Below are 15788 nucleotides of genomic sequence, written 5' to 3' on the forward strand. Positions count from 1 at the left end.
ACCAGAACTTAAGGAGATTCAGCTCAAATCTCTAGGGGTCCAAAGTGTAGGGAGGAAATTCTAGAGGGAGACACCTGCAGAGCAGAGAGATCTACTCCCTGCTCTCTGCTTGGACAAGTGCCTGAACCGCAGAGAGTTGGAGCTAGAATACCAGAGGGCTCTAGCAGGGAGGTATTTAGGGAGAGAGAGTTGGAGGTAGCGGGTTCCAGAAAGCCTAGTGGATGAAGCAGAGGGTCTTGAAATTGATCCTCACAGCAACCAGGTGCCATTGGAGAGATCAGTCCTATTCTAGATTAATTGAAGGGGGTGAAAGGAGGAATAAGGCAGATTGAGGAAGAGGCTGTTGCATTAGTCCAGCCTAGAGAGGACCAGAGCGCTGGAGACATTGAGTTTCTGGGGGAAGATGATGAAAGGGAGAATGCCTCTGAAGAAGTGCAACTGAAAGTGGGGCTTCTTGGCAAGGTCTGTAATGTGAGGAGAGAAGGAGAGAGAGTAGTTAAAGATGACACCATGTTTTTTTGCCTCACAGGAGGGAGAGGAAACAGGCCCATGGAGGGCAACCAGAGAGTAGGAGGGAATGAGAGAGCTGGGGTCCCAATGAGAAGAATCTCAGTCTTACTGACATTAAGGTAGAGATTGCTAGTAGTGCACCATGTCTTACTGGCAGACAGACAGTCCAGAATAAGAGAGGAAGAAGAGGAGGCAGTGGAGTGAAGCTTGAAGGAGAGCTGTGTGTCGTCTGAATAACATTGGAAGCTAGGAGAGGAGAGAATGTCAAGATCAAATGGGCTAGAGGCGAAAGGTAGATGTTGAAGAGCCACGGTAAGAGGATACCGCATACCAGAGATTGAATTCCCTACTTGGACAGAGAAGAATAGGAGATAATGAATGGTCCATTGTCAAACTCTGTGATAGTAGAATGAAAATTGATGATTAGAGAGTGATGTAGAATCTAGTATAAATTTTCATATTACCATTCCTGGGGTCCTGATGAAGGCTTTTGAATGAATTGCCGAAATGTCACTGCAGCATTTGTTAATTGCACCGTCAACTTCAAAATTTCATTGTAATTCTAGAAAAGTTTTTTAGATCACAGTCTCAACATGATTGCCCCATCTAAGCAAGATGGATAATTGTTTTATTGCAGAGTTGTAGGCTATTGTATTTCTGTTTTGTTGTCTTGATTCTTTATCTGAAGTATGTTCTATATAATCTTGTGGTCTTTATGACTTTTTCACAATAATCTTCTTTGTTATTATGAGATTCTATTGGTTGTATATTTCTAAATAAATACAAATCTTTCCTATTTCTTTCTTTAATAGAAACTAAAAATGTGCTTTCCAGTTTCCTATGTCTGCATTAAGAAGTGTTCTATAATTAATATATGCGTTTAATACTAACTGACTTCAAAAAAATAACCAGTGGAAACACCATGTGAAGCAACTTTGAAACCCCTGGCACAGTGGCTCCAAGAGGTGACAACACTTCTTTCAACAGACCACACTAAAGTCAAAATGTGGTCGATCTGAAAATCAATTATTTTTTTATTTTATTTATCTTTTAATTTAGTGCTAGAGCCTCCAGCATGTAGGTGCACACATTGGACATTCAGAGATATCAAACATCACAAAAAGACATTGGGCCTCATTACGATTGAGGCGGTAAGGCATCAATGGTGCCATTGTTAACATGCCGCCACTTTACGAGTTCTGCTCGTGGCACCCGCGATCAGAATTAGATGGTAGCAACGGTACTGTTATGAACGGTACCGCTGCTACCATCCTCCCCATTCCCTTTGAGCCCTATGGAGCTCAAATGAATGGGAATTGGGAATAATTATTACCGGCGCCCAAAAAAAGGCAATTACCGGGTCTGCCAAGTTTGGCACGACCCGGTTATTGCCCTTTTCTGGGCGCCGGTAAAAAACTATTACCGGTGGCAGCTGTGCCCTTAATAAGGGCACGGCTACCAGCTTCCTCGTAATGAGGCCCATAGCATAGAAACCAGCTGAAAATCAGTGTCTTTAAGCTTTTGCAGAAAATCCACTGGTTCCCTTTCCTGTGCAGGGCAGTAGATAGCTCATTCCAGGTTAAGGCTGCCTGCATTGGAAAGGGTCGACCATAACCTTTAGCACATTTGCATCAGGGGCAGGTCAGGTACATAGTATCCCTAGAACGGGTAGTTCATGAAGAGTTTTGCTGTATGCATTTCTCACTTAGATAGGGGGGTGCAGTAACCATATAGGCATTTGTGCACTATAACATTGGTTTTAAATAGAATTCTAGCTGCAACCGGAAGCCAATGCAGGTCCATTCTGTGCACCAAAATGTGTTCCTGTTTTGATACTCCTTTGATAATGTGGACCGGATCATTCTGTAGGATCTGGAGTTTTTGTATGCATAACTTGCCAGCACCACTTATTAAGACATTACAATAGTCAAGCCTCTGCACTATAGTTGCTCTCACCAGAGTGGGACCATTTTTCTCAGAGACACATGGCTTCACCAGTTGCTGCAGCCTCAAATGATATTGGGATTTCTTCATTACATTATCGGTTTGCACATCTGCCTCCATAGAGGATTCGAAAAAGACTCCTAAATGTTTCACTTTCTTTTTTCAATACCTCAATACGATGCTTATCAATAATACATTCTGAATACTCTGCTCCTAACTTGGCTCTTGCCTGGGTGGAACCAGTAAATAAAAAGTTCAGTCTTTGCACTGTTGAGGCAGATCCAATTTGTTGACATCCAGTTTTGTATTTTTTTTTTTAAATATGAGAGATCTTGTTAGCATCCTCAGCATAGTTTCCACTCAGCTCCATAATGAGCTGCGTGTCGTCAGCATAGTTGGTAAATTGCATGTCTCGGCTCTTCAATAAATCACAAAGAGAGAAAATTAAAAAGTGATGGGGAGAGGCAGACACCCCGATACACATCACAAGTAATTAAGGCCAGTCTAGAGGTGGCAACTTCCCAACAAACTCTAGATCTTCTGTTAGAGAGAAAGGAGTTAATCCATTCTGCTGCCTTTTCTGAACACTTCCCTGTGGTGGCCAAAATAGTCACAAGTTTATCATGATCTACAACATCAGCAGCCCTGATTTCCTTTTATCAATAACATTTAGCATATGAGTCTGCAGGTCCACCAGTGCAGTCTCCGTGCTATGGTGGGACCTGAAGCCTGATTGTCTTGGATAAAAGATAGTGGCTTTCTCCAAATTCTCTTGGAGTTGGATCGTGGCAGATTTATCAACTACTTGGCCCTTATCCAATCCCGCATCTCTGCGGCATCTAAGAATTCGGCCGAACTCTTTAAAATCTGCAAGGAGCTTGCCAACCCTGCTGCAGTCTCTACCTCTCCTGTCCCCACCCAGGCCCTCTGCACTGCACTGGCCTCTCTTCATCTCTAGAACTCAGGACATCCTGTCCTCACTCTCCTCCTATCGCCTGACTCCCTCTCTTCCCGGCTCTTCCTCCGGCCCTTCTGCAGCCACCCCTCCTCCCTCCTTCTCTGCCTTTCCGCTTTTCTCTGCTGACGAGGTTTCCAGACAAGTCCGATCTATGAAAGTCTCGTCTAAACAGGTTCACCCCTGTTCCTCCAAAACTATCAAGGACCACATTGACTCCCTGGCTCCTGCCCTGGCTGACTTTTGCAACCACTCCTTTGCCTCTGGAGTCTTCCCATCCCCCCTTAAGCACTCCCTTGTGCACCCTCTTCTTAAGAAACCCTCTTCCGACCCCTCCTGCCCGACTAACTATCCCCAATCTCCATCACTCCCTTCCTGGGCAAGCTCCTGGAGAAACTGGCCATCTCCCAGCTTAACTTCCATGCTGAATCTGTTGGTAGTCTTCATGACCATCAATCTGGCTTCAGAGCTGCCAGAAGCACGGAAACTGCTCTCCTGAACATCCGTGAGGACCTGCTCTCGAACCTCGACTCCAACACTCCGTGTGTTCTCATTCTGCTCGATCTCTCTTCTGCCTTTGACACTGTCAACCATGCCATCCTGCTCAACAGTCTCCGTGATAACCTGGGTATCACTGGTCAGGCTCTGGCGTGGCTGACCTCTTTCCTTTCCAATCGTCCTTTCCAGGTCCAACTGGGGTCCTTCCTCTCTGACATCTTTTTCTCTACCTGTGGTGTCCCCCAGGGTTCTAATCTCTCTCCCTGGCTTTTCAACCAGTATCTGGCACTCCTTGCCCACCGCATCGCCGCTCTCTGCCCCAACTTTCAGTGGTATGCGGACGATAGCCAGCTCATTTTCAGGCTACCCTCGGCCTCCTCCTGTCCTTCCCTCATCTCTGACTGTCTGTCTGCTATCCAGGAATAGTGTGCCACCAATGACCTCTGCCTTAATGCCAGTAAGACTGAGATTCTACTCATCGGCACACCCACTCCCTCTGTCCCTGCAGGTCTCTGGCCAGCCTCTCTTTGCCCTCTTCCTGCTCCTACCTGCAAGGCAAAAAACCTCGCGGTCATCTTCGACTCCACACTCTCCTTCTCTCATCATATATCTGATGTCTCTAAGAAGTCACACTACCAGTTGCACCTCCTCAGAGGTATTCTTCCCTTCCTCTCCTTCCCCCAGAAGCTCACTGTCTCCCGAGCCCTGGTTCTCTCGAAGCTGGACTACTGTAACAGCCTCTATCTTAATCTGCCTGCCTCCACTCTCCGCCCTCTGCAACTCATCCAGAACAGGACTGCGAGACTTGTCCTTGGCCTCAAGCCCAGGGACCGTATCTCTCCAGGACTGAAATCTCTACACTAGCTCCTAGTGGCTGCGAGGATCAAGTTCAAAACCCTCTGCATTGTCCACAAGGCCTTCTGGGGCCTGGGGCCTAAATACCTTCAACTCTCTCTTCCTAAATATCTTCCTTCCCGAGCCCTTCGCTCATCCGTCTCCAACTCCCTCAGGGTCAGCCGCTTCTCGAAGCAACGAGCTGGGGGTAGATCTCTCTCCGCGGCAGGGGCCTCCCTCTGGAACAGCCTTCCTGTCTCCCTGAAACTCGAGGAGAACCATCTCCGGTTCCGGAAGCACCTCAAAACCTTCCTCTTTGCTTCTGCTTTCTCTCTCCCTCTCCCTCTCCCCTGCTAAATTCTTCACTGAAACTGCACTGAATCTGCAACTGGGCCACTCTCTCCAACCTCGGTCCTTGGCCCAGCCACTCTTCACTTGCACTGACTCCCTGGCAACCCCTGCACTGCAAGACTGTCTCTGTATCCCTACAGCCCCCCCTCCCCAGCACTTGTTTGCACTTACCTTGCACTTGCCACCAGCTGGCCCTATTATTTACTTTTTATTCTACTTACCCTGTACTGCACTTCCCCCCTCACCTTCCCCTTGCACTTTTCCCTCCCCCCTACACCTGCACTTGCACAATCTAACTGACACCTGGCCTAGTAGGATCGTTGTCTGTCTTCCCCTTGTTTCCCCCTCCCTGCCTCGTCGCGCCTTGAAACACTTGTGTATAAGCACGTTACAAATGCCATATCATATCATATCACTTTCAGAAATGTCAGAATAATCATGATAGGCCTAAGCTCATGGTATGTCTTTGGATCTTGGCCTGATTTTTTCATCATTGGGTTGACTACTACATTCTTGATATTGTCGGGGATGGTATTATAAGCAAAGGTTTCATTGGTAGAGCGTGTCAAAAAAGTAGAAAACAGTTGTACATTAGCAAGAATAATATTAGATGGGATAACATCCCAAAGACATGTTGTTGGCTGCATTTTATGTAATATGCTCTCCATTTGATGTCCTAGAATAGATTTAAACACAATCATATGTTTTAATGATAGAGATGGTACATGCATAACTTTATCTGTGGCACAGTTAATATCCAATGTCATGTTATTAAGAATTTTGGAGTGTGCTTTCTTAACTTTGTCTGTGAAAGCTAATTGGACCGCAATGCAGTCCGCATTCATGGGGATGAAGACATTAGATTAGGCCTGATGTTTCTCTAGGTTCCTGAGAATTTTGAAAATGTTTTTGGTATCGTTACCTGACTCTTCAATCTGCGTATTGTAGTAGGTTCTTTTGGTTTCACAAATCTCATTCCGATATATTTTGTCAAGGGATTTCCACACATCTTTATTTTCCTTTGTCCTATTTTTTATCCAGCTACACTTTGCAATTCTTTTCTCTTGTTTATGTATGGTAAGGTGAGGGTGAACCAATTTCTTTTTTTAGGTCTTCTCTGATTCTCTTATTCTTCTTTGGAGCTACTCAATTAAAAAAAGCGTTCAGATGGTTTTCATAGCCCATTGCCAATGATGGAGGTGGGTCAGTGTCTGAGGTGACCTCCATAAGTCTAAACATACGGGCTCTCATTACAAGTCAGGCGGTGGACCATGGTGCTATTAGCTATTAGCACCATGGTCCATGCCGGATTCCGCCATGATGGATGGCGGAATTACCGCCCCATTCCAAGGTGAGTGGGGCGGTAATTCCCCATTCACCATTTGCCCTTCCCCATTCCCATTTCTGCCCCATAGGGCATAATGGGGATGGGGAAGGCGCTAATTACAGCACCGTAAATTACGGTGCCGTAATTAGCACCAAGGTCGCTTAGCGCCTTGGACTTTAACGCCTGCAAAAAGCAGGCGTTAAAGTGTGAATCAGGCGTTAAGGGTTAACGGTGCCGACGGCGCCGTTAAACCCTTAACGCCTCACTTGTAATGAGGGCCACAGTCTCGTAGTTCATCTATTGGCAAGTTGTTAAGATTTCTGCTGAAAACCTTTCATAATATGTGCTTTCCCTGGACTACCTTAACAGGTATTGAAAGGTTAAATACTACACATAGGTGGTCTGGCCATATACAAGGTCAGGTAAATATTGGATCAACTTGGAGGTTTTTGGCTGCTATGCAGTCCAACATGTTACCCTTAACATGGGTTGGGACTGTACAGTGAATCACATAATTGTGATTTTCTTTATCATATGTTCTAGGGAAGTGGCTTCTGTGTGTAAATTGTTACCAAGCCATCTATTAAAATCTCCAATTATGATAGTGAGATTATTTGCCCTGTCCAGAGAGGTCAGTATAGAGGATATACATTCAATTAAAGAAGGCATCTCACTTGGGGGGGGTACAGTAAGATTATATTAATACAATGATTAGGGGAGGGGGTGAATTTAACCAACACAATTTCACATCCGTCACAGCTAATAGGGCATTGGAATAGACTAACCATTTGCCTTGCTAAAATATCAACTCTGACACCCTTACCATGTTCTCTGTTCTGGCCAAAGAAACTATAGCCTTCGGGCGTAGCAAGATCAGTGTTGGGACTACTGGAATCCTTCAGTCATGTTTCAGTTACACATTATGTCAATGTGGTTATCAATAATGTAATCATGAATGTTCAAAAGAGATATATTAAGTATTTGATCTATGGCTGGAACCACATTGTCAGCTGCAATTTCTATATTACAACCAGAAAAACATTTGTTCGGCTGTGATGTAGGCTGCAGTGCAATATCTGTAGCCATGTTGGAATTCACAGTTATCATAGTGTCCAATCTACTTGTACCATTCCCATTAGTATATATAACACCACTGCTCCACCCAAATTGTTCTGTAATTATCAGTTTAGTGATGACATCAGTACTAAGCTGAGTGCAGAACAAAATGGCCGTCCCAACGTCATGGATGTCAGGGGTGGTATCTAAGATGTGCTATGTGTGAACTACTGCCTCATATCATAGCTTTTGTTCTGCCAGCAGGGTTTCAGTTTCAGCCTCCATATTGCTTAGAGTGGGTTAACCACTCTACGAATGTGTGACCAGCTGGCTTACCGGGTTCAGGTCCTGGAATTCAAAACAGATAGCCAATCGTTCAGCGGGGGTGATGAGCCTGACCCAAGATGAAAGCAGCACATGGATTACAATCCTGAAGGGAGATGTATTTCAAAAAGAATGTGTCAAACAACAGATGTTATAAGGCTCCAAACATTGTTTAAAACACACTTAATGCTAGGCAGTTTCACACCCAGTTAACCCAATTAATAAAATCGAATTTAGATTACTAAAAATGTATCAAAAAACCTAAAAACAGTCGGTAAAATGCTATTAATATCATCAATAGTGCCTATAAACAATATAAAGTGTAGTAGTGCAGGAGACACTGGGGAGATGGCTATATAATTACAGGAATCATCTTCAATTGGAACAGACCTTAAATGTATACTGGTGGCTTTAAACAATGTGAACCTTTAGGCCCTTTAAGACGAGGTAACAATATCTGAGATGGATGGGGATGCCGATCTTACGCTAACATCAATAATTAGATCGACTCAGGAAGTTGGCAAAATACGACTGTTTTAATTGCAATTGTCTAAAACAGGGAGTACAACAGGCATCAAAGGACGCTGCACAATCATAAGTCTCAATGATTCACATAAAAAACAGCTTTATAGCAAAAACTCATCATCACTGACGTCATATTACATGGCAAAATAAGAAAACCTACTAGGGGATGTGATAGGCTTAAGGGGAACATCAAAGTATACTTTCTATGGGGGACTGGACTGTGATTGAGATTGTAAGGTCAAGTGGACAGCTATGCCCACCCCTAGTGCAAGTCTTCTCCTGTGTCATACTAATACACAATGTTTCATTGGCTTTTCAAACTATAGGATTCTTTGCTACATGACCCTCTACAATTTGTTGCCATGCTTGTACCCTTCTGAAATATTCCACTCTCTAGCAGCATGCAAGCTGGTAACCTAGGTGCTGGAGGGTTGGTTTGGTCATGCCGCCCCACCCATTTAGCCCAACATCCATCTTCATTCCGACTGTCTGCCATTCAATTAGCTCTTTGAACTCAGCCTTGCGTGTATGACAGTGCCTGAGAATAAAAGGGAGTGTGAGCATGGCCTTATCTTCTGGTCTTGGTGTAGCTCGCCCTGTCTTTGTCAAACTTGACCATGTGACACAAGACCACGTTTTGAGCTCCTTCATTGTATTTAATACTATAAAATGAATATAACCTAGCACTTCTAGTGTTGTTCCATTGCACCTCAAAAGGAGCTTGGCTTGCTCCTCATGTTCATTCGCCTCAAAAAGATAACCAGTTTCTTGGCTGCCCCAACCGTTGACACTGGGCCAGACAAGCCTTCTTGAATCTTCCTTTGCCATCAGCTGTTTTATTAAGCTGCGCCACACTTTCAGCCCTTCTATCCATGGGTTCCAAGTTTGCTAAAATGCGTTGTGGAACATCCCAATTCTAGACATATATATATATATTGGCGGCACCACCCGTAGTCTATTCACTACTTATAGCCAGCCTTATGATTACTTAGTCTACTTGCGTTCATGCATCTGTACAATTATAAAACAGCTTTTGCATTTTCTTCAGTGGTCACCACACGTGCAATCTTCATTTTACTCATGAAATGTTGCTCGATTCTTTAATTTGCCATCAGAATCTATAAGGCGTATTCACCTGCTTCATTGGCATCTCTTCTGGGTGCGTCATTTCTGCTTCTTGTGACGTCACCAGTCTTCTCTTACACTCATCTTCACACTTCTTCTGGAATTTCCTTCAGCAGACTGTCATTTCCTTGCTGATACAACATATAGGGTTTTCTCAATGGATACCTTGTTTCAAGCACTCTTTCTTCTATAGGTACCATTATTGGCTTTGTGCATGTCAACATTTCTGGTTGCCAACATATAGGCAAAATGGGGGCGGGACTTCTGGTAGAGGCACATGGCTCCTCCTCTACACTCCCCCCTCTGGTTTATTTATTGATCACTCTCAAATCAGTCTTCACATTTAGACATCCTGGTCTGAAAAAGTGTTTCTATGGAATCCATATCTTCATTACTCCTTTCAGAGATCCTGCTGAGTTCACATGATCATCGATACTCCAGGTCATGAGACTACATTGTCCATTTGGGCTGCAGTAGATCCATCTTCCCACATACTTCTTGTGGTTTCTCGAATACAGGAACTTCGTTCTCTCGGATGCTTGAATACTGGTCTTTATATAGTCTCTAATTTCTTCATCTGTCAGCTCTTTGGGTCCAAACCCTGACTCGACATCGATCATGATCTTCATTCCTGTTGCTTTCTTTGCTGTCTTCTTGGACTGTGTGATTATTATTCTGATCACACAGAATCCGAACATGATCATCACCAACAAGGCTCCAAGGAACTTGAAGATATTAACCATCCGTTGTGGAACCCATGAGAAGATTGATGCAAACCAGCTGTCATCTGCAATATTTTCTACTTAATCTTCCATCTTGACGTGCAAGTTCATCAGCATAGTTATGGCCTCTGTCAAAGTCCCATTCTCTTCATCATGAGAAGGTCTGAATGTGCAACATGATTCTCCGATTTTGGCACAACCAACTCCATCCATAGCTGTAACAATGTCCAGGACATATCTATTCTGAAGAGTCATCAGTCTTATGGCTCTCAGCTCTTCTTTGATAGCATTGAATCCTGGTGTGGTAGTGTTGATCGTCAGCAGGAACTCCCATCTGGTAATCTGTAACCATTTGGCATTTACCATCGTCTGCATCCCTGGCATGAAGATAGTCGTGAATACTCCATCAGTTTGACTGAAAAACCTGTTTTCATAAGGAAAAGAGTTAAAGGCTTCTATCGATTTAGCTGAGAAGAAGTTCTCCCTCTTGGTTCGATAGAGGAATCCAACTGTTCTCCTCTTCCTCTGATGAGCATCTGTTTTCGGAAACTCTCCAATGTTCAGGTCACTCTTTGGAATCACCAACACTGAAACATGGACAAGTACTATAGAACTCAGTTCTACCCAGTCCTTGGGCACCTTAATGTATGCTCTGGATCTGCTGCCCAGAAATGGTCCATTATCACTGCTGTCCCATCCTTCATTCCCGGTACATCAAAGGTTTGACCGCACTGTTGATTTTCTAGTGTCATTGTTTCTGAAGCATAGCTCTGCACTGACCAAAGGAACTATCTTCAATGGACCTCCTTTATCCTGAACCCATTGTAGCAATTTTGCAAGCCTCAGCCAGAGTGGTCTGCATCCCTTCTCCACATGATCTATGACGGGTTTGTGAAGTCCTGTTACTGCCACCGCTCTGCATACAACTATAGCTTCTTCCCATCAATCTGGAGAAAGAACTGTTCCCCAGATTTGCATCTGGCCTCTCTCCTTTCATCTTCGTACTTCCTCATCATTCTTTCTTTGGCAATTGTTTTTTTTATTTTTTTATTTGCCATCTGTTTCCTGCTCCCTTCATCCCAGGTTGTTCGTATCTTATCACATGATCTCTGGTGTGTGCTCTTGCTCTTGTCTTTAAATCTTGAACATAATCATCTTCTTCTGTAGCTGACCATACAGTCACCCATACCAAGGATGCTGTTCAACCCTGGAACTGACCTCTTGTATGGCAGAGTGAAAAGTGAGTCAGGCAATGAGCTGGCTGGACCTCTATTTCTATAGCTATAAATATATTGCATTTCCCCATAGCATGAGGTAGGATAGCACAAACATAGCAACTCTCCTCAGAGGTTCTATTGCCCACCTGTTTCATGTGCTGGTACCACATGTTATTCCCCAAATGTTCTGTACTGTCTAGATAATTATTTAACTCATAATCATCTTCCCTTATGCTTCTCTTGGGTCTCTTTCTTGCCAAATGAGTTTGTGCATAATGATCATGGAGTATATCAAACACGGACCATCCTACAGGGGGAACTATAGGAACACTTTCAGAGAAATGGGTGTCTTTACCTGTGTCACTGGTGAAGGGATAATTACATATGGCCTTGGTCTCTTTGCAACAGATAATTCTGCACAGGTCACTGTCATGGTCATGAAGTCAGGGGCACAGGCATGCAGGGGTCGCATGCACAGGAGACCTTGGTGGACACTGCCCTGGCGCACCAGGCTCATGAAAAAAAGTAAACAAGAACATCCATTTAACACCAAAAAGCTTTTATTATGGACATAGTACTTCAGATGCATCAGCCTTGAACATTCCAACCAATTAAGCAGGATGCATTAACCTTGAACATTCCATCCGAGTGTATTCTTGGGTGTGGCTGCTAATGGATTGCCTTTGCACGTGCTCACTCTCTAGGAGTGGCAGGGTGCAGCTGGTATGCCGGCCCTAATGGGTGTGCCCATGATCTCAGCTATATAAGCTGCCCCGATCCTCAAGACAGACGCTTCGCATTATTCTGCACTTGCAAGCAGCGTAACGCTCACCGTCGCCTGAGGTCAGACTTACCTTTGAAGATCCTGCTTCCTGGACATCCTGCTTCCTGCCAGCATACTTATCAACTGGGGAAACTGTTCTTATCTGTACATCTCTTCGGCAAACCAAGCATTCATCTTTACACTTTCTGGAATGCCAAAATCTTCATCTTGGCACCGCAGCACGACACACTCCATCGTCGACAGCAGCGCCTGCAAGGAAAAACAGAAGACAAGGTTAGACATCAAAAAAACAGTCAGTTTAAGGTTGCGCTTCACCATACTTTGCGCTTTCCTTAAACCATCACTTACCTGCTGTCGAACATTGCGGTAGCATCCATCTTCCATCCTGCCGTATCTCTCGTCTCACAGCTGCATTGAGGCCACATTTCCCTCTAAGGGAAGGAAACAGAAGAGCGACATTATTGCAGGCATAAATAGGAGCAATACATAAAGACATTAAACAGAACAACCAGCATCACAAGAGCTCAAGAAAGACTTACCAATCATAAGGAGAAGCATAGTCGCAGCTGGACTGGACTAATCCTTATCAGGGATCAGTGAAGGAACTTGATCCCATTTAACACACCCCTGCCAGAAGTAGCAGGATGGAGAGCTTATCTTCCATAATTCACAGGTGAGCTTTATGGGCCGGCGTATGCTCACAGAAACCAAACTTTGGGGTGAAGGGTTCGAGAAGTACAACAATCACAGATTGGTGCATTCACACATTCTTATCTCCAGGCAGGAGCATTATCACCGCCTACCACTGCTCACAGCTTTTCTACTGAGGGAGAGGCCTGAAGGGGGTGATTCAAGTTCAGGGAGGGCTGCAACCGTGCCCCAACGCCTCCACAGAGACCAGGTGAGCGTAACAGTCACTGTAGTGGGAACAATAAAGGGGACTGCTACCTTTTTGGGATCAACGAAGTAGATAGTGTGGATTAGCAAAATGTGCAAAACAATAATAAATGCTGAACACGCATATATTATGCACCAATACATGAAACCCCACCATTGGCTTTCTCTACACATCATCGAGTTTGCTCACTTTCTGGAAATGCATTATTCTCAACAATCCACATTGTGCCTGTGTACAATTTTTAAGGAAGGAAAAAACCTTTTTAATCAGGCAGCCTCGTTAAACGCTCAGTTAGTTTCTGAATATGCACAATTATCTCCATAAGTAACCTTCTAATTGCAGGGCGATTCTTAGCACCATGCAGAAACACACAAATGTTAGTATTATGCCAAGCAAGAGCAGGATAGACTCAAAGTATGTATATAAAGACATCGATAAGTAGTCTATTGGCATCAACATTAGATAGGACCATGAGTCTAACCAAAGAGAAACTCAGTGAGGAATGAATCAGGGTACTGCTCCCTTTTTCAGCCATTGAACTCAAAGTACAGATCTGGCATATTCAGCACATCAACACTTTCTAAAGTCCAATTCAAAGATTCCTCTGGGTCAAGAACGTTTACTTTGGCACTCCTACTAAAATATCTACAAAAATTGTCTGTGGTGAGCCACAGTTCAAATGCACACTTGCATTTATTTAATAAGCAATCTTAGCATTCTTCTTCCTAGTCATCAATCGAGTCTGCTCGTGCTGAACTACTTCTTGTTGTCTTGCTTCTGAATCAACAGGTGGAGTGCATCTCACCAGCATACAACTTCACTTCGCCCAGGTGTATACAGACGTGCCTTTCTTGGAACCTTTCTGCTGAGGGGGTAACATTGTCGACTATAAATGGTCCACTAAAACGGGGCTCGTGCCACTTCCTTGTGAAGTTGCGGGCTAGGACTGGGTTTCCAAAAAATATTTCGGGCGCAGGTAATAGTTCTTTCCATCCAGTTGCTGAATGGTCTTAATTTGTGTCCTGAGACTGACACCCCTTGTGCTTGAGTTGATCTGAAATGACAGAGATACTTGCGGTCTTACATGCCAAATACGCTTGTAACTAATTTCCTAACAATTCTACAGTTGTCTGGGCATCACTTCTGCTCCTCGATGCAGGTGACAAGGGCGTTCTTATTCACCTCCCTGTTACTAACTCATGGGGTGTGAGGTGGTGGTCTGACCCCAGCTGATTCACTAATGCATATAATACAAGGGGCAGGCAATAAAGCCATCTTTTCTTCAATGTCAATTTTAACTTGGCAATTCTCTCTTTGAGAAGACCGTTGCATCTCTCACATATACTGTTCACTTGCAGGTGATAAGCAGAAGAAAACATATGTTTTATACTAAGCAATAGGCTGATCTGTTGAAATACTTAATTAACAAAATGGGGCCCATTGTCGGATCTCAGCAACTCACATACTCCCCATTTAGGAAGAGACTTCTCGAACTGAAAACTTTGCAGCACAAGTGGCAAGGGTTCTCTGTCTTCATTTGACATATCTAGTGATAAACTAGCATAACTCTCATCACGTTCATCCCTATTTAAAGTCAGCCTGTCTAAGGACAAGGTTCTATGCTCGAGACTGAATGAACTTCCTTCTTCGCTTTGTGATTTAGTGACTTTAGATCGATTTCCTTTTTCCTCTGCTTCAAAATTTACGTCTTGTCGTCATATCTTGATAGGTGTCATGATCTCTGCTTCCAAAAGGTCAGGGTTTTCCCAACTCCCTTGGAAGCAGATCCATAACCCAGGTTCCGAGTGCCAACCAGTCCCAATTGGGACCTTTTGGACCCAGTCCTGGCGCCAGTGGCACCAGGCTCATAAATATGCCCAGTCCCAGCGCTGGAAGCGCCGGGCTCATAATGCTTGGGTGGACTTACCTGCAGCAGACCATGCTGCTTACTTGCCTGCCAGTTGAGCCTCTGATCCTCTTCTATTTGGAACTACTTTTCCTGTTGGGTGGGGCTGGAGCCACTCCCTAGATTCAGAACACTGGAACTCTTCTGGAAGGCAGGAACTCTTTTTTTACCAGGAACTCTTTTCTTACTTAGGCGTGGCTGTGTAAGGAGACACCTAAGCACTACAGGAGGCTATTTAAACCACACCCGGTGGATGAATCTTGCTTTGCGTTATTCTGCACCCTCTGCAGCAGAACGCTCATCGTGTCTTCTGCATCCGGTCCTGGGCCTAAGGAAAAAGGCTTACCATCCTGAATCCAGTCTTCAGCAACACCTATAAAGACAAGAAAGAACAGGTTAGCATTCCGGCATCTGAAAGGCAAAGGCTTACCTACTCTTCGTGCGCTCTGGAGGTCTTCACACTGCATTCCGGCATCTGAAAGACAAAAGCTTACCAACTCTTTGCACGCTCCGGAGGCCGTCGGCGCTGCATCTCGCATCTGAAAGACAAAACAAGGTGCGTTTAAAGACATTGGGGAACTTTAATACTCACGTGCCATTACTCCTTTCCACATCTAACCCAGTGGGTATCCCGGCACCCTGCAGCCGCTCCGAACTTGTACCTGCAAAATAAAAAGACAGTTAGAGCGCTTTGTGAAGCTGGCAACAAGCGCTTACTTACGTGCTTCCAGGCGCTTCTATTCATCACACGGGCTCCATCTTCAACTCACTTCAGCCCGTCATCCGCCATCGCCGGAACCCTGCAAAACAAG

The sequence above is a fragment of the Ambystoma mexicanum genome, chromosome 3p (genome assembly GCF_040938575.1).
Source record: "Ambystoma mexicanum isolate Mex_15411 chromosome 3p, UKY_AmexF1_1, whole genome shotgun sequence".
In the NCBI taxonomy this organism is placed as follows: Eukaryota; Metazoa; Chordata; class Amphibia; order Caudata; family Ambystomatidae; genus Ambystoma; species Ambystoma mexicanum.